General features: G+C 36.6%; 1 long non-coding RNA gene across 1 annotated transcript in view; it reads right to left on the bottom strand.

Annotated features, from left to right (window-relative positions):
- LOC116575172 overlaps positions 1-17,697 on the bottom strand; it is a 36,461-nt gene extending 18,764 nt beyond the window's left edge. The window contains exons 1-3 of the long non-coding RNA XR_004279629.1: positions 17,633-17,697; positions 6,068-6,217; positions 5,440-5,597 (exon numbers count right to left, since the gene is read on the bottom strand). This is a non-coding gene — a long non-coding RNA (uncharacterized LOC116575172). The remainder of the gene's footprint in view (positions 1-5,439; positions 5,598-6,067; positions 6,218-17,632) is intronic.
- Positions 17,698-21,077: the final 3,380 nt, after the last annotated feature.

Below are 21,077 nucleotides of genomic sequence, written 5' to 3'. Positions count from 1 at the left end.
CTACTTAAATTAACTTCAGTCAACATACAAAATTATATAGTCCCTCTCCCCGTGTCTTCCCATCAGAGCAGAACGTGTTTTTATAGTTCTCTCTCTCCCAGGACTCTTAAAGCGGAATTATTTCCTTCTGAAACTCAGGAAGAAGAAACACATATTGTCTATTAGCTCAACTACTTTATCTTACTTAGAAAGACAAGTTTAATAAATCAGAACATTCTTCTATCTGAATCCTGTCTACCAATACTATGTTATCTTTAATTCATGAGTGTATGTACTATCTGAACTTTGAACAGTAGGATGGCCTTGACTATTTTTTTTAATCTCTAGGGGGAAATTCCCATACACAAATTAAAATCCTGTTTCACCTTTTTCATCCCAACTCTCAAACTGATATATTCACACACAGAATCTTTAAGAAATCAAAAGAAGGTAAAAGAGATTAATGAGGGGGAGCAGAGAAAAAGAAGGCAAAGTTCAAGACTCCTTTCTTCAACCCCCTAGGAAAACTGGATGTTCTGTGAAGGATGACATTTGAAAACATAGTAAAAATGAAAAAGCAATTTGCAGGTGTTGAGAATTGGGGCAAAGAGATGCTCCTATACATACCTAAGAGTGAATGAAAAGAAGAAGTGTTTTTTTATGGGTCAGGATATGCCAGAAAACACTTTCAGGGGATATATCTTGGTCTGTTTGAGCTGCTGTAACAAAACACTATGGACAGGTGGCTTATAAACAAAAGAAATTTATTTCTGACAGGGCTGGAGACTGGGAAATCCAAGATGAAGGCACTGATAGATTTAGTGTCTAGTGAGGGTCCACTTCCTCAAAAATGGCGGCCTTTTCATGGTACCTTCACATGGGGGAGGAGGTGAGAAATCTCTCTGGAATCTGTTATATAAGGGAACTAATACATTCGTAAAGGACTGCACCCTCATGACCTTATCACCTGCCCCACCACCTCCTACTACCATCACATTGGGGATTAGGTTTCAAATAACCCATTTTAGGGGAACAGAAGCATTCAGTCTGTGGAAGGATATTGGTGAAAAGAGATTCCAATTTGCTAGGATATGGTTTGCAAATTGATCATTATACCCAGAGATTTTGCTCCATAGTAATAGGTTTGTCATAGAGTAAGGTAAGTTGCCTGGCTTCTATTGAAGTATTCTTTCCATACATTTGAAATTTTCATTATCTTTCTTACTAAAACCCTGTGAGAGTTATTCCATTTAATCCTTGCAAAGTATTATTTCATAAAACTTCTGAAAACACAAAGCATTTTAATGGCAAATTTTATTTTATGTACAAGTATTCCCTCAAGTATCTCTTAGCTCGTTGAAGGCATGTTAAGAGGTTTGCTTTGTCATTAGCCAACACCAAGAGTTAACATTTGGCATACTGAGCAGAGAAGGGATAGAGAGGGAGGGAGGGAAAAAGGAAGAAAAGAACTAAATATAAAGAGAGAGAGTGGGGAGAACAAAGGAAAGGGGGATCAAAAGAATAGGGTGGGAGGAAGAATAAGTTTTAGACAGACATAGCAATGTCTTCTTCTTGACTTACAAGAAATAGTAAATCTTACATCACTCGCTGACAGTGAACTCCTCAAGGAGTAACCAATGATACAGTGTGAAAAATAAATATCTTCTAAACCAACAGAATTCTGAGTACTTGAGAATGGTCATATTTGGGTCTGAAGGAAATCCCTCAGATAACAGGTGTGTCCATAGCAGACAAAATCTCTCTTCACCAAGTAGTCTCAAATGTTTTCCATGCCTCATGTGGCTGGGGATACACGCTAAGAATTGTCCAAATATTTCACATGTGTCACAGATGCTGTAGCTCTTGAAGCCTATTAATTCACAGTTAATGCTAAAAGGACTGATGCTACAAAACAAAGACATCTGTACCCTGGGAGGTATGAGTGTGTGCATGAACACATGTGCATAATAAACATGTGCTCACATAAGAGCATGCAAGCAAAAGGATAGCTGTTGTTTTTATCACCTTTATCTAAAATATTTAGTAATTTTGAACAGCTTTCTTCTGATTACAAAAGTAAAACAGTGACTAAAATATTTTGAAAAATACAGAAAATCACTAAAAAAAGAAATAAAAATCACCCATAATCCCATATGCAAGAAATAAGTACTATTAATATAGTCTTTATTTTTATATGCATTTTATAAATATTCAGTTGTTTGTTGATCTTAATACTTTTGAGTTATTTCGAGTTTTTGGATAACAAATCATATTTATCTACAAACAATGATAAGTTTGCATCATCCTTTCAAATATTTTAACTTCAAATTTATATTTCTTTATAGCATTTGGTAATGGATTTCAGAACAGGATAAGTGTATTAGTAAGCTTTGAATTAACTATCAATTCAAATGGCATTCTTTATGTCTATGTTTTCTCTGTTTTATGTAACTTTTATTTAAGAGAGCTTTGTTAATTTCATTAGACTTTTCAAGGGAGTAATTTTTGGTATTAATCTATCATTTTTGTGGTGCTTTTCAAATTACTAAATTCTTCCTTTGCCTTATCATTTATGTGTATGTTCTCCTTAATTTTTTTTGTGGACTTAAAAAAATATTTTGAGTAGGGCACTTAATTATTTCACTTTTGTTCTTCCTATTTCAATAGTAAGGGTTTTTAAGGTATGAGGTTTTTTTCATATGTATGGAGGCATCTCCTAAATTTGGGGTGTTCAAAATGACCTAATTTTTTAATTTCTAAAAATAAATTTAATTTCTGACTAGGAGCTACTGGCCTGATGGGTACAAACAACTTTTTCAAGTTCCTTACTGTGTTAGACATTACAGTGTTGGCTCTCAATGAATCATGTTCCTAGTTTTCAAGCCTTGTATAGTTCTCTCCCATATTGATTCTGGACTTGGACATGAGACCTTGGCCATTTATCAACATGCATGATGTGAACAGAGGGTTGACAAGCATTTGTACACTAGGATTTATCTTCTTGGAACATATGGAAATATGGAAATCCATTCTCTGAAGGATAAGATACCACAATGGAGAGCCAGGGTAGCCTGGCCAATCTCCCAGCTTAAAGCAGCTGACACTACGTGGAGTAATGAACCACCCAGTCAACCAAAGAAATCATAAAAAATAATAAATAATAAATGCTATTATTTTATGACACTAAGTGCTGGGAATGTTTGCTCTGCAACAATAGAAGACTGATAATTTTTCTGTTTAAACTTGACCTGACTCAATGAATTTTCTACTTACCTAAGTTTCAGAGATTATTGAGAAGGAAGATATTTAAGTCTCCATGTATCAAATATGCCACGCCACCAAGAAGGCAGTAATGTCTACACCTAAGTGTGGATTAGAAAGGCTTTTTTTTTTCTCTCTTTTATTTTCAGTTGCAAATGAATCCTTGCTTCATTTCGGTATCACTTTATTTGTGATCCAATAGAAATATCAGACATGATTTATTAAATATCAATATTCTCAAAATTCTTGTGGGTAATTTTTAAATCCTATCTTATTTTGAAAACACAAGATGTCATGCGTAATATTTAACCAATGGTGATTAATTTCTTGTGAGTTATAGACCTTTTTATTTTTTTTTTAAAGATTTTATTTATTTATCAGAGAGAGAGAGGGGGAGAGAGCAAGCACAGGCAGGCAGAATGGCAGGCAGAGGCAGAGGGAGAAGCAGGCTCCCCGCTGAGCAAGGAGCCCGATGTGGGACTCGATCCCAGGACGCTGGGATCATGACCTGAGCCGAAGGCAGCTGCTTAACCAACTGAGCCACCCAGGCGTCCCTAGACCTTTTTAAATAAATGAGAAAGTTGTGTGGCTCTCTTCAGAAAAATACAACTTTACAAAGAAATTATTACGTACAATTTCAGCAGTGTCATGGATCATCTGAGGCAAAATCATAGACTCATTAAGGAAAATATGAAGTGATTTTCAAATACATTTGAGCCAACTAATTTGTCCTCAGATAAAAGTTTACTGGGAAGAAAAATCAAATAAAAGAATAAATAACAGAGCTACCATCGTTGAAGCAAAGGTGGTGCCTGACAACCCACCTGTTTCCTTTAGTCTTCCATTTACCTATGCCCACACCATATCCCTCCAAAGAGTATAGTTTGTAAGTCACTGTTTTAAAAATGACATGATAAAATCAAATACCTAGATGGGTGCCTGGGTAGCTCAGTCAGTTAAATGTCTGCTTTCAACTCAGGTCATGATTCCAGGGTCCTGGGATCGAGTTCCGCATCCGACTCTCCACTCAGTGGGGAGTCTGCTTCTCCCTTTGCTGCCCCCCACCCCCGCTTGTGTGTGCTTTTGTGTGTGCTCTCTTATACATAAACAAAAAAACAAATAAATCTATCTTTGGAAAAAAAAATTAAATACCAAGAAGAGAAATAAATAAACATAATTGGGCTGGATCCAGAGAAGTTCTGACATAAACCTAGAGCAAGTATAGAATAAGGAGAGACTGGATTCATTGGAGTAAATGTAAAAGAAACTTCGGTGTGAATCACTGTGGACAGAGGCTCAACATGAGACAGCAAATTATCTGCTGCTTTGAAATCAATTGGGTGGCCACTCCAATTAATTTTATGTATCAGCCTGACTGAACCTTGGAGTGCCCAGATATTTGTTGTTACATTTTTCTGGATGTTTCTGTGAGGATGGTTTTAGAGAAGATTAACATTTAGATTGGTAGACTAATAAAGCAGTTTAACTCATCCAATCAGTTATTTAGATAGAACCTTAAAAAGTCTGGCCCTCCCAGCATAAGAGAGAATTCTGCCTGATGACCTTCAAATTGGGACCTCAGCTATCCTGGTTTTATGGCAGCTTCCAGACTTTGGACATGAATTGGGACTGGGCTTTACAGATGTTGGATTTGCCAGTCAATTTCTTATAATAAATCTCTTTGTATATACTACATACTATATAATATGCATCTATAAAACAAAGAGCATTGGCAAACCCTGATATAACCATATATCTCACTGTGTCCAGGACAGAGCAGGTTTATGCCTCGGATCCCACTGTAAATATTAATAGCTCCCCTTTTCCCTCACAGATGCATCCAGTGTTTTTGTTTTTGTTTCTATCATTTTTGTTTTCACAAGGCAGAGAGAAGTCATGTTTGTCTGAAATGTGTTACAAAAGGACCAGTGGTGGTCCCAGCTAAGTGGGTCATCTGTTTGTTAAGGGTTGCCCTGAGCAAGGCAAATGCACTGGGGACTAGGAACAAAAGCCCCAGTGGGTGCAAAAGCAAGAGGGGTGGCAGTGTGGACTCACGATAGGGTAGACTGGCTGAGGACAGGTGGTTGTTCACCCAGCCCAGGCTACTCTGGAAGCTGGTGGTGGCTAGTCACGGTGTGTCCTGATTTAATGCCCCTCCCAGCTTTGCCCTGTCCCTTGGACCTGTTGGGGATAAATTACCTGTTCATCCACAGAAAGTCCTGGTTCTCATCAGGTTCGTTCCAGAGGCACAGCAGTACCAAAATGTCCTTATTCCTCCCACGGTCAGTCTGTTACCTCTCAAGCAACCTGGCAGCGCTGGCAATGCAGGAGTAGAGCCACAAGTATGATAGAACATGCTACTTAATAACCAGAAAAAGAAAAAGTAAATTAGGTCGAGACAACTGTTCTTGTTAAATTAACAAGATTCTCAAAATTATTAAATTATTTCTTTCTCAGAGTTAGGCTTAGCATCATGGTTTAATGGAAATGCTTCACCTTAGATAGAAGGAAAAGCAAACTTTGTTTCACATTCACCTTTTCCTCCACACAAGTGAATCGAAAGTTCTAAAACCTGAAAACATATTACCATTTAAATTCCATCCTATAGGATTATATCTTCACACTTTGGTTCTTTTTCCAATTAATGGTCCATTTGTGGAATGCATATGTAGTTATTTCAGTTCTATATGGCTCATTAGAGAGCCTTCTCAGTGATGGGTTTCATTCCCCTTGGTCTGATATGAATGTATTCATTAAGGACATACCATAAAATAACTAATAAAGTAAATTTTGAACATTTAAAAAGAAGTAATATAGCACAACTTACCTTCCTTAAAAAAATAATTTAATCTGTTGTGGCTGTTTTAAAGATTTGAATTCAGGAGAAAATTCTTTACAAGTGGTTTTTATTGTAACTTGAAACCCGACTCCTCATTCAAATGTGCATATTAATATCTAATGCATATCAGAGTAACTCCTGTGGGAAGAATAAATGTGTTAAACTGTGCAAGTATAAAGAAGTAAGAATAAACATGAAAACTGGCAGAGGGTCAGGTGGGAGGAATCTCCATTCTATTTATCCTTCCCTGAGTAATTTCCCAGTTTGCAAGAAACTATTGTCCCATTTAAATAGTAGAACTGATCATGATTTAGTCTGACTTGTGGATAAAATCCTATGTAAATGTGTTGCTCATTTGAATTGAATCAATTGAATCAATTGAAAAAATTCAATTCTTTTTTACTTTCACTTTTCTGTTGTTTCAAGGAGCCAGTCTGCACCTTCCTGATTAAAAACGGATTTCTTCAGCAAAATTCGCCCACTTCAGACACACGGAAAGTTTTATACTGAGAAACAAAACCCCAGGTTTTTCACTGGCAAGCAAAAGTTAGGGTTTTTTCTTCCTCTACTGACAACAGAAAATTAACAGAAAAATATTTTTTAAAAAAGATACATATGAATTCTATATGATGTAAGACTAAGTTATTGACAAATTGTAAGACTGCTCATTTGACCACCAGCACTTATCACTTATAAGTAAATAATTCAGCTACGTGCCAGATAAGATGCCTTTCACTGCTTTAGACCATAATATGATTACCAACATGCCTTTTGTAAGGCAAACTCCTTTACATTTTCATACACATGCTGTTTGTTCAAGCTCAATTTCTTTTTTATTTTTAAATTTTTTTAAAGATTTTATTTATTCATTTGTCAGAGATAGAGAGAGAGCACAAGCAGGGGAGCAGCAGGCAGAGGTAGAGGAAGAAGTAGGCTCCCCACTGAGCAAAGAACACAAATGTGGGACTTGATCCCAGGACACTGGGATCATGACCTGAGCCAAAGGCAGCACTTAACCTACTTGAGCCACTCAGGCATCACTGATCAAGCTCAACTTCAATCCAACATTTAACATTCAACTTCACACCATACAGACAATAGTAAACAAAACCATCATATTATCTTTAAAGTGCAATGCTAAGAAACTTTTGAAGAAATTACCATTTTGAACCTATATTTAATTGGTTTATTGCTACTGAGCTAACATAGATATTTTTGGGGTTTTTCTTAAAGATTTTATTTATTTATTTGACAAACGGAGATCACAAGTAGACAGAGAGGCAGACAGAGAGAGAGGGAAGCAGGCTCCCTGTCGAGCAGAGAGCCCAATGCGGGACTCAGTCCCAGGACCCTGAGATCATGACCTGAGCAGAAGGCAGCAGCTTAACCCACTGAGCCACCCAGGCGCCCCTGTAGATATTTTTAAACAGATATTTCAGTATTGTTAGGTGATACGATGGTTCTCTTATTTTCAATATTGCCCAAATCACATGGAATTGAAAGAGAGACAGGAGACATGGATGAAAAAATCTATTATTCTTAGCCACATATTATGATGGTTATAGAAAACTGTAATAACAAAATATCAAAACATATTAACAATGCTATAATATTTATGAAATGTACATTAAAATAGACTTCAAAATATCTAAAGCAGACTATAAATAAATAACATGAAATAGTTTCCAATTTGTTCAGGTGAATTGGGTTTTTTAATTGACAGGATGGTGAGCTAAGAATAGTCAATTCAGGAGGGAGCTAAGTTGGCCATTTAAGAACCCTGACAGATTTTTGTTTCTCTAAATTTGTATGTGTTTTGTCTGTCTTACCTTTCCCATCTCCTCTTTCAACTATTTACGGCAAGACATTCAGCCTTAAATAGTCTTGCCTGTCATGAATAAACTATATTCCTAGCAATGCATTACATAACTCTTGCAAAGAAGCATATTTATTAAATACTTAAAATATTTATATTCTATTTTGGCAAGAGGCTGATTCATGGATGTAAGAACCACGGTCAGTTGATAAAGTGGGGTCATTCCTAATATTAGCCAACTGGTGTAAGACAGAAGGCAATGGGAGAAGGCCTTTTTTTTTTAAAAAAAAAAAAAAAGTAAAAATGCAGGGGCACCTGGGTGGCTCAGCTGGTTAGCCTCTGCCTCCAGCTCAGGTCTGATCCCAGGGTCCTGGGATTGAACCCTGCATGGGGAGCTTGGTTCTCCCTCTCCCTCTGCCACCCGCCCCCCTCCCCATGCTTGTGCACTCTAATAAATAAATAAAATCTTCAAAAAATAAGAATAAAAATACATACTAACAATATTTTGATTATAGAAACAAAAAGACAATGAGAAAAATAAAAGAAAATTGATTGAGAACTTGGGTTTGGAGCTCACCAAGCGGGATTCCCACATAGCTCTATTTCCTGCAAGCTGAGAAATCTCTCAAAGGAAAATCTATAAAATCTGCTTAAAAAATAATTAAACTTACTCCAGATATTAGTATTAAATGAAGTTATATGATTGTAATGTAGCTATATTTACTATACCTGAGAATGTCACCAGGTGATTTGGATCAAGTGTCTTAAGCAGAGGGATGTGGCAAGGAGCAGTTTTCAACCCCTAATTTTTTTACTTACAAATGTCCTTGGGATTTGTAGTAGGCAAATGCAGAGGCTGGGAAGTTGGCAACAGTAAAATAAACAGGAATAAAGCAAGTCATGGGGCAAGGACAAGCATCTCTCCTGCTGGGCAAAGAAAACTGGCATGAGACCCTGAATTACAAAGAAGTGAGGTCCTCATGCGACACTGACAGGAGCAATTGCTAAGACTGACACAGCTATTGGAAGCCCACGGAAGATGCATGCTCAAGTGCGGCCAGAACAGCTTGCAATGGCTCAGTTCCTATATGAAGCCAGAAAATCCAACAAATGCTTCTGCATTGATAATTTGCAGGTCCTTTTACTGGCTCTTCCCAGATATCAGGTTTCCTTCTTGGGAAACTTACATTGGGATCAGCTATCAGAGATTATGCTTTCTGAAAGCCCTCTCTTTTATATATTGTTTGTCCTCAAACCATGTATATATACAGACATATATAAATATATTCTTATATCATTTTCCATATTTCCATAAGTATCTATGGAAATATTTTCTTCTGCCAAAAACAGAAGACAACTTATCAAACCCTTTGACCAACCAAATGTCAAGTTTTGTCCTGTTTTGTCTGTTCTGCAAACCCACTCCTCCTTTCTCATTTTTTTTTTTTTTTTTTAGGATTTTATTTTTTTGACAGAGAGACAGAGACAGGGAGAGAGGGAATACAAGCAATGGGGGTTGGAGATGGAGAAGTAGGCTTCCTGCCGAGCGGGGGTTCTGATTCAGGGCTCATGCCAGGACCCTAGGATCATGACCTAACCCGAAGGCACACGTTTAACAACGGACCCACCCAGGCACCCCACCTTTCTCATTTCTAAGCAAAATCTTTTCTCTCTTTTCATATTCTTTAACAAATAGCACATAGTAGGTCTTAAAATTCAGTTTGAATGAAGGAAAATAAATTCTCTTTTGGCTTAATCTTCAAATCCAGCTAGGTACTAAGAGGAAAAATTAGTTGACTTCTAATGCAACAGAGAGAGAGAGAGAGGTGAGCATCTTTATCCTGCCATATATTTACTGAACTCTCTGTAGTTCTCTCTGCATGCAATAAATATTAAAACAATAGATAACATTCTGTGTTTGAGAACCCAAATTTGCTTCCCTGGGCTGTCATCCACAATAGAATAGAGCCATGGTCTTTGCAGTAAATTTTCAATGTTAAATTCAGACTGCTGTTATTCATAAGTAAAAACATGTTTCCCTCTATGTTTGCATATCTTTTATCTCCTTCTCTATCCTGTAACCACAGTACCAGAGTGAACCACACTTAGAACAAAGCATTACAATGTGACTGTGAGAGCCAAAAGTGTCCTTGAGTTCTCCACACAGAATTGCAGCAGCAGTGATAATTAAGGATTTCTAAACTTCCAAAAGTTGAATGAAATCCAGAAGCCTGAAGTATGGACTGCTAGAACCTGTGCTTTCATTTAGTACATTTGCTTCTAAGCAAAAACCAAAGAGGTACCAGTAAGACAACTTATCAAAGTTCTTACCTCATTGAATGGCAAGTTTTTAAAAAGTCTTTGTGCCTCCTTGACACTAGTCCTCTACATTTCTAAAACCATTTGTACATCTCCCATGGGGAAAACAGGTCACTTACTTGATGCCTACTTTCTATGCTTCTTAGATAACCAAGGCTTCTCTATCTTCTTTGAGCTTCAGAATTCTGTAGCTCTGATGGTCCAATGGCCCTGTGTCTCTGCAGCTCCTGAAGCCAATTTACTAGCACATTCCATTTCTCCCCCAACATTACATTAGGGAAGTTTCCCTTAGAGTTCCGTCATCTCACAAAGCTGTACCACTCCCCTGTCCCATCTATCACATTCCCCCTGAATTTCAACATGAATTTGTTGTGGATGAATTTCAACATCCACTAGAAAAAGACTAGATTGAAAAATCCTAGTCTGAACTTGATCTATAAAACTTTGGTTATGGACATTGGGGAGGGTATGTGCTATGGTGAGTGCTGTGAAGTGTGTAAACCTGGCGATTCACAGACCTGTACCCCTGGGGATAAAAATATATTACATGTTTATAAAATATTAAAAATTAAAAAAAAAAACTTTGGGCCCACTGAGAGTACTACTTCACCCGCATTTCCTCTGTATAGTTGCTTTCCATGAAGTCTCCTTCCTCACTTTGTCCATATTTGTTTACACATTACAGCGAGTTCTGACACAAAACTGTTACTAATAAAGAACATGATTATTTTCATTATTCACATTCTCTGCCCTTTAGAATTAGGTTCAGATAACAGTAACAGTGAATTATGATATATTCAAGTTTTCAAAAATTTTTAGCACTCCTCTCTTTCAACAAGAGATTGAGTGGAGAATTTGGCAATCTGAGAATTATATACAATTAAGGTAGAAACACAGGGGTTGGCAAACATTCGTGCTGCAAAATACCATTTGTTAATAGTATCACCTACGCCCTGGAGTGATAGGATTTCCTCATAAGCAAACATTTTTTCAGTTACTCCCATATTGGATCATACCTCTGTCAATGTTTGTAATGAAGGTGAGCAGTTTGTTTTTGGCCCCAGGACATGCTGTAAGAAATAAAATTTGCAACCTCCACTGTGCCTTGGGGAAGCATTTAGACATCTGTACATTTCACATAGTCTTTGCTATGTTGCCATAGAGAGTATCATCTTGTCTTCTTCTTTGGTAGCTCTGGGGTAATATACAAAGCTGGTTTTGAGTTATGAAATGCCAACTGGAGACCTCTTAAAGTGTTCTCAAATATAATTCACTTCTTTGGAAATAGCGATTATCAGTTCTTCCAAAATATGATTTAATTACGTACTTACATAAAATGTCATCATCCTAGTACACTTGACATTTTTAACACATATTCTATTCCTGTCATCTATATCAATGACAAATGACAGAATAAAGGCCTACTTAAAAATTATATCATCTGAGACATTTTATATAATTATGGGCAATTAGAATTTATAAAACAGTTAAATGAATTTAGCTTTTCTTTAAAAGCCCAGTAAGTTCATAAGAAAGCTAAAGCAAGCACTGAATATTCAATCTATTAATAAAGAAGCCTGGTGAGAAGCAGGTACTAGCGTGAGTTATGGTACAATCACTACCTCACCTTTGACTTTGGATGGGTACCTCATACTCCTCATGATTGTTTCTTCATCAGCAAGACTAAATGGCTAAATTAGATGCTTTCTAAGATTCTTTCAAGCAACAAATTTATAGTCTCTTTATATCTACTGGGTATCTGTAAGTCCAGAACTTCTAGATGTTATGAGGGGTCTAGACATAGCTCTTATCTTGAATTGCTTATAGACTACTTTTGTAAAAAAGAGGAAAAACATGAGGAACATGAGGACCACAATCAAGAACAATTAATAAATAATTACCAGAGTATTCACTAGAAAATGGATGGTAGATAACCAAAATTAAAAGAACTGAAAAAAGATAGGAAGAAGTAGCAGAAATCTCTATATTTAAGCTTAAGAAGAAAATATCCAGATTCTCTTCAGGTTGACTACAGCCTGCTTTTCCTAGAAAACCTACACTAGGTGAAATTACATCCAGTTCAAAATACATTTATTAAATATTTTCTACATTACTAGTTAACAACTTATTTCAACATGATTTTCCAATCTATTTCATTTCATCATTGTCAATTCTCCTGCTAAACTTTGAATCCCAACCTCTTTGGAGTTCTTAGTCCTTGCTCCCTTGGTCTGGGCAGTCACTCAAGTGTTATCCAGCAACAGAGTGGTGTGGGAGAGGTGGAATGCAGTTTCCTGACTCTGGTTTAATTCTCCCATTGGCCTGCTGTCTCTGGGACAACACGCTCCCAGGTGAGCTCCCTCTCAGCCGTGTTTCGGGCACAGCCTGCCACAATAAACTTCCTCAGATCACTCCTCTCTTACAGATCCCATCAGACTATACCAAGCCACCTCGGCAGGGAAGAACCTTAGAAATCATCTAATCCTATTTCTCTCCAGGAGGCAAAGACACAGCTGGTAGCAACTGCAGAACTGCAGGGTCTATACTGTAAAGTGTTTACTTAGTGTATGGATGCTGGCAGGACTTCATCAAAAATTGGGACTTTTACCACAATCAACCAACATTAACTCCTTATTTTATAAAATCAAAACATAATTCCTATCTTACCAGTTATCATGAAAAATAAATGAGACAGAGCCTGTGCCTGGTATACAGTTAAGCGTTTAATACTATATTAGCTGTTCTAGGAAGCATAGCAACTACTTGCCTGTGTAGGCACCTTTCAGATGCAAACCAATCAGTACAGATCCCACAAATCCAACTACTTTATCAGCCTCTCACATTCCAGGGCACTTTTCATATTCTGTTAGAGCCAAATACCAATTTAAGGGGGGAACAACCCCTACACCCTAAAGCCTACTGAAATCAAACTAACCAATCCTATGGCTGCTTATCTTGCCTTGCTCATTCTTTCCCACAAATAAAAGAACTTGTCCATATTTTCCTCTGCCTTCTAGCCATCCCTGGTACTTCCCTGTATGACTCTGCCTTGTGTGCCATGTCCCCTATTTCTAAGGATCTCTGAATACAATGAACTTCTTCCTTTATGACAGTCACTTCCAGGTCTGCATGCCTCACCTTACCGGATTAAAACAAATCCCAGCTCCCCTCAAAACAAATGCATATTCATTTTCCGTTTTCTGAGCCTTTCCAAGTGATGGATAGCCTATCTTTAAACTTGAGCATCCCCCAACTGTGCCTCCTAGAATTCTCTCTTGCTTTAGTAAACTGACAAGCAGGATATATTATGTTTTATACACCTATGACCTGGGTATCTTCCCTGTCCCTCTTTCCATCCATATATTCAGTCTTGGGGAGAGTTCCACATTTCATATGCGGTTTTGCCACATCTCAAGTCCTTTCTCTCTCTGTTCTGATGTTCTGACATATCTTGTATCTTATCCCTATGCATTTTTCTTTTTTTAGAATAAATAAAACTTGATTTCGGTCACAAGTCTAGAAGATTTGTCTATGCAGTTGGCTCTAAAACTCTCATCTTACCAAATCCAAACCTCTCAACACACCCAAAAATGAAAGTCAGAACTGTGTTAAAAGGAAGAACAATGGATTGAAAAAGATTTTATTTTAAAAACTGACTCAGACTATCTGCAGTTCTTAGAAAAATTGCTTAGCTTCTCTGAGACCTAATACTCTTACTTGTAAAGTGGAGATAATAATAATATTAATAGCGGTGGGTGATTATAAAAATTAAATGAGATAATATATGTAAAGGGCCTGAACATAATATACCCTAAGAATATTAGCTATTATTGGTGTGATTTTAATTGGGATTGCTTTTATGGCGATGTTAGTAGTAGCAGTTATTTTAAAACTAAGGCAATCTCTGAAAACACACTCTGGAAGCACCTTTAAAATGTTTCTAGTGTCACCTTGGAAAAGTGTGGCTTAATATATGGCTTTAAAATAAAGTATATTTTCACATATCTCCAACTATATTTAAAGACAAATCCAACTATTTAAGAATTTACAGTGCAGAGGCAATTTTTATTGGCTCAAATGTATTTATTAAAGGAATAAAGTACACATTCATTGTATCAGTGTAAATTGGTTAAAACATATCTACCTTCAAATATACAAAAGAAAAATAGAGGCATCTGTGTGGCTTGTCGGTTAAGTGTCCAACTCTTGGTTTCAGCTCAGGTCATGATCTCAGGGTTGTGAGATCAAGCCCCCAGTGGGCTCTGTGCTCACTGCAGAGTCTACTTGAGATTTTCTCTTTCCCTCTGCCCCTCTCCTCCATACACATTCTCTCTCTCTAAAATAATCTTTAAAAAAAAATAAAAGAAAAATAAACGCTATTTTATTTTTGTGTGTAACTCTACATAGGTCATTTTTTCATATGCATTGTCATTTGATCCTTACAAAAATCTAGTAATACGAGAGTAAAAAGAATGACATGGGCAAAAAAAACACCATTATCATCATTTTACACGTGAAGAAACTGAGGGAAAGTAATTTGAAATTAGTAGAATGTCTAACTTCATATATAAATGATTTTCATAATAATCTTGACTACTCTACTTAAATGACTCTTGTGAAGTCCACTTAATATCTCCAAATTACCAAGTCCATTAGTCAATTCTATGTCTTTATCTTACTAAAGGATTCGACAACATTGAGCACTTCTCCCTTCTGAAATATTTTCTTCATTTAATGTCTTTGACACTGAATTACCTAATTTTTGCTCCCACTTTCTCCTGCCTTCTTGGTCTCTTTTTGCTGGATGCACTTTCTACTCCTGATTTTGAAATTATGGGGTAGCTCAGATTCTTCTCTTCTTTCTGTAATTTCCCTTAGATGAATCATACTGCCTTAATCATACTGCCTTAAGCATCATCTAAAGCATCATCTAAAAGTTGTTGATACCCACCCAGATGTACACCCGAATCCCATGAGCTCCAGAAGGATATTTACTACTAATGGTACATCTCCACAAATGTTTTACAGACACTTCAAAACTTAACTTATCCAAAACACATATATTTCATTTCTGACCCCATTTCTAATACGATCTCTTCTCCCAATTTTCTCATGTCTAAAATGTCTCCCATCATCCAACCTCAGTCTGAAATAGATTCTTCATTTTTCCTAACTTCACAGAAACAACCCTTCAGAAAATCTTGCCTGCTTGAACTGCAAAGTGTATCGTCAACCTACAACTTCTTTTTTCCACAGTTGCCTCTCAAGTTCAAGTTTTGTTATTTCTTACTTGAACTACTGAAATCACTTTTTAACTGGTTGGTGTCTTGGCTTCTCTTTTTGCTCTCCCACATCCCATTCCCTACAGAACAGCTAGAGTCATCATTAGAAAACACACATTATGATATGATCTCCCTGATATGAGGAAGTGGTGATGCAACATGGGGGCTTAAGTGGGTAGGAGAAGAATAAATGAAACAAGATGGGATTGGGAGGGAGACAAACCATAAGTGACTCTTAATCTCACAAAACAAACTGAGGGTTGCTGGGGGGAGGGGGTTTGGGAGAAGGGGGTGGGATTATGGACATTGGGGAGGGTATGTGCTTTGGTGAGTGCTGTGAAGTGTGTAAACCTGTTGATTCACAGACCTGTACCCCTGGGGATAAAAACATATGTTTATAAAAAATAAAAAATTAAAAAAAAAAAAAAAGAAAAAGAAAACACACATTAGTTGTATCACTTATCTGATTAAACCTTCTAAAGACATCCCACTGATTCTCGTGCCTGGAACAGTAACCACCTTAGAGTAAGATTGCTGTGACAGACATTTTGTTGGATGAATAAAGAGTGAATGCATAAATTAGTTATGTCCATTTTACAGATGAAGAAGATGAGACTCAGAGAAGTTAAATAAATTTTCTAAGATTATATGGTCATGTACATTAGTGGTTCAACAAGGATTCCAACCTGAAACTGACTCAAATTCCTTTCTTTTTCCAAGAGGCCATGGTAAGTGGCAACTTGAGATCCAGACAAGTTGTGCAGGATCACTTCTCTCTGTTCCTCTTATAAGTTTAACTATAAATTCTACATAAATAAAAGGCAATCAAAGAAAAACTCTGGAAAATGAAAAGACGAAGCCAAACTGGTTTACAATACCAGAACTAAAAAAATAATACAAAAGGAGGGAAATTTACATGCACCTTCTTCCCAACTTAGCAATAGGAGACAGCCAAAGGAGGTTCTTTTTTCCCCCCAAAGTGAAGGGAGTCCCTCTGATAATACCAGCCAGTTGTAAGGAGGATGGACAGGGAACGCCATTAACAATAAGATGCTAGAGGAAGTGCTCTCCTCCTAGACACGACCTGAGATTCTTACTAAGACACAGAGCCCCTAAGCAACACTGGCTAGAGGGATATTGCCATAATCCCACCTGACCCAGGAAGCCTCAAAGTTCCTAAAGACTGAGGTTCCCCTACTTCTACACAGAGACAACTGCTTCCCAACCTCAGGAAACTGCTTTTGCCCCACACCCCCTTAGACAGCACCAGCAAGGACCAATAACAACCACATGAGTTCCTAATCAACCAAAGAGACCAAAAGAACATAGCAAATACTCTGAAAATTAAACTTCTATTAGAACTACAGCCCAAAACAATAGATACTAAACAACAGGAAAGCTGCTTATTAAATAAAAGATTTAAATAATATCCAGAGTCTCCTATCATAATAGATGTAATATCCAGAATAAAAAAAATCACTCCTCATCCCAAAAATCAAGAAATCACAATTTGCATGAGAAATGCGATCAACTAATGTTAACAAGAAGATAGAACAGGCAATGAAATTATTTGAGTAGGATTTTAAGGCTGTCATTGTAAAAATGCTTCAACAATCAATGACAAATTTTCTTGAAACAAATGGGAAAAACACAATTTCAGAAAATAATAAAAATTAAGTAAATGGAAATTATAGAACATAAAAATATAATAGAAGAATAAATATGGTAGATGGTCCCAATAGTAGTGGAGATAACAGAGTACTGAATCAGTGAACTTAAGGAAAGATCAATAGAATTTACTCAGCATGAAAAAATAGAACACAGACTGGAAAAAAATAAAAATGAACAGAGTCTTGGAAACTTGTGGGAATGTAACAGAAGGATCCAACATTCATATCATTGGAGTCCCAGAAGGTAAAGAAAAAGTGGGTCTGGAAAGGGTATTCATAGAAATAATGGCTGAAAGCATCTCTAATTTGGCAAAAGACACAAATCTACAGATTCAAGAAACTAAGTGAAACTTGAAAAGAATAAATCCAAAGAAATCTTGGGAGGACCCATCATAATTAAACTTCTGAAAAGTAACACAACATAAACATTTTGAGAGTATTAAGAGAGAAATGATGCATTACTTACAGGAGAACATTCATTGTAATGGCAGTGGTTTTTGTTGTTGTTGTTGTTGTTTTCATGTGGAACTGTAGAGAACAGAGGAAGTACCCAAATTTCAATATTGTGTTTTTCCCCCAACAAACAGGAAGAATCATTAACTCTCACTGGGTGTATAGAAAAATGTCTGCTGCTACTTACATAGTAGCAAACTAGATCAAGTTGGAATGTGAGAAGCGGCTCTCTGCAAATCAATGTTTACAGTTCCACTGGAGGCATTTCTTTGAGGGGTCTCCTGGGTCTTCCCAAGTGAATACCTTATTTAATACATAGCCTACATATTAAGTCCTAAGAAGCGTTTCTAAATTTCAGAAAATCTATCCAAACATTCTCACTATATGCAGTAACCATCAGAAAGAAACTTAATTTTATTTATGTAGATTATTCAGGATAGCAATTCTAGTTTGGGTTTCATGCCTTTAGCAGATGCATGCTCAATTTCCAATGTTGTACTAAAATCTTAAGTTTAGTGCTACCCTGCACTGGCTTGAAAAAGGATACTCAGGCTGGAAATATACACAGCCCTTCTTTTTGTGGATATATATCAAATATACTTTTCAGACTTCCTCATAAGATTAGAAACTCCCATGAAAGACTGCTTGGTATTCACATGATAGGGAACTACCTGGAAAGAGTGAGGGGAAAATAAGACTGCTAATTGTAGCTTCTTTAAAAGTTACTGCCATTATGTGGCTTTGGTATTTCATTTTATTTAAAGTATGTCTGTTTTATATCTCAAAAATTCTTTAGAAATGATTAGGCAGTTAATAAGTCTTTCAAGAACTAAAGGCAGTCTTTTAAGTGTGCAGGGTATCCCAGCTTTGCCCCTGATAGTATATCCTCAATGAAATGTAACTCGAAAATGGATTTTCTTATCATCCATGAAAAAGTATAACCTTAATCTAGTTTCAATTTCTTTATCTCAATACCCTTTTAATTGACACTTTGCCTCACCTAATGAAAAAGCACCCTCTCCACAATCACAACTATTAGAATCTTATTTTGGCCTTGTCGAGACTAACTGACAGCAAGTTGAGGCTTAAACACTAATCCAAAAGCCAGTAAAAATCTTCAGTATCCTGACTGAATATATATCTATTATTCTTTATACCTAACTTCAAGAGGATTTAAAATGACAGATAACAAGATTCAAGGAAGCCTCAATGTACTTTAACTCTAGCTTTAAAAGTCTTAGGCACTGTGATTCTTTTTCCTCTAAAATATATTTAAATGTAGAAAAGGAGCTAAAGGTAAGTTGTATAGACGTCTTAAAGCATACCATTTACTGTGCTTTAAAAAATAATTCAATTTGTCCACCATCCATGAAAAAAAAGTATGAGCCCAAAGCTATGATTGAGCATATCAAAAATCCCAGACCAGAAAGAACATACACTCAAGATATCGAGCATATCCATGGAGATATAACTGATTGTAACTCTCCATTAGCAGCCAAAAGAAAATTAAACCCACAAACAAGGGAGCATACAAGTTTCTGAAATGCTCAATCCTATTTTGTTAAATAGCATAAAATTGTGATGCTGGTGGTGAAAACATAGCTCCACCAGTGATTAGAAAATGTGTTAAATAACACATAACTCATCTAAATCATACAATACCACATTTATATAAAAAGTCACAGCATGGGGCACCTGGGTGGCACAGTTGCTTTAGGCATCTGACTCTTGGTTTCAGCTCAGATCATAGTCTCACGGTCATGAGACTGGATCCCTTGTCGGGCTCGGCACTCAGCAGAAAGTCTAGTTGGGACTCTTTCTCCCTCTCCTTCTTCCCCTCCCTGCCACACACTCTCTCTCTCTCTGTTTCTCTGAAATAAAATAAATCTTTTTTAAAAATCACAGTACACACGAAGGTAGGAAAGCACTTATTCTATACTGCTAAGGAAAAAAAATGAAATTGTGGCCCCAGCAACTTCTTGCCAGATACGACACCAAAGGCAAGAGAAACAAAGGCAAAAATGAACTACTGGGACTTCATCAAGATAAAAAGATTTTACACAGCAAACAGTCAATAAAACCAAAAGACAACCAACAGAATGGGAGAAGATATTTGCAAATGTTTTATCAGATAAAGAGCTAATATGTAAAATCTATAAAGAACTTATCAAACTCAACACCCAAAGAACAAATAACCCAATCAAGAAATGGGCAGAAGACATGAACAGACATTTCTGCAAAGAAGACATCCAAATGGTCAACAAACATGAAAACATGCTCCACATCACTTGGCATCAGGGAGTACAAATCAAAACCTCAATGAGATACCACCTCCCACCAGTCAGAACGGCTAAAATTAACCACTCAGGGAACAACACACATTAGTGAGGATGCAGATAAAGGGAAACCCTCTTACATTGTTGGTGGGAATGCAAGCTAGCACAGCCACTCTGGAAAATAGTATGGAGGTTCCTCAAAAAGTTGAAAAGAGAGCTACCTTATACAAATGTAGTGATCCGAAGGGGTACCTACACCCCGATGTTTATAGCAACAATGTTCACAACAGCCAAACTATGGAAAAAGTCCAGATGCCCGTCCGCAGATGATGGATAAAAAAAGATGTTTTTTACATATATATATATACACATATATATTTTTTTACATGATAGAATACTACTCAGTCATCAAAAAATAAAATCTCTCCATTTGCAATGATGGGGATAGAATTAAAGGGTATTACGTTAAGTGAAATAAGTCTAACAGAGAAAGACAATTATCATATGATCTCACTCATATGTGGAATTTAAGAAACCAAACAAGGATCATAGAGGAAGGAAGAGAAAAATAAAACAAGATGAAATCAGGGAGACAAGCCGTAAGAGACTCTTAATCATAGGAAACAAACTGAAGGTTCCTGGAGGGGAGGGGGGTAGAGGGATACGGTAATTGGGTGATGGGCATTAAGGAGGGCATGTGATATAATGAGCACTGGGTATTATATATAAGACTGATGAGTCATCGAACTCGACTTCTGAAACTAATAATATACTATTTGTTAACTAATTAAATTTAAATGAAAAAAAAGAAAAACTATGAAACTATTTCTAGTAGCATCCAGATTTTTAATATCTCTCTTATTCTCATTTATTGCTTTGCATTCATATATGATTAAAATATGTATATGTAAATATACATGCAAACACTGATTGCGAGTCATGGCCGAGTTTTCACCAGTTTCCCCAAAAGACCAGTTGTCTCATTTTACTGAGTTTATCATACTATTCTTTGCCTCTAGGAGTGATGATTTTCCTTTAGTAAATTAAAAAGACAGAATTTACAAGTGACATAAACAAGACAGATGAATGTCCTTTGATGGATTAATGGATTTTAAAATGTGATACATATATATATGTATATATACACATATATATTCACATATATTTTTTTTCACACACATA

This window comes from Mustela erminea, chromosome 16 (genome assembly GCF_009829155.1).
Source record: "Mustela erminea isolate mMusErm1 chromosome 16, mMusErm1.Pri, whole genome shotgun sequence".
In the NCBI taxonomy this organism is placed as follows: Eukaryota; Metazoa; Chordata; class Mammalia; order Carnivora; family Mustelidae; genus Mustela; species Mustela erminea.
The sequence above is the reverse complement of the archived record's forward strand: the minus strand, read 5'-3'. Positions and strand labels throughout refer to the sequence as shown.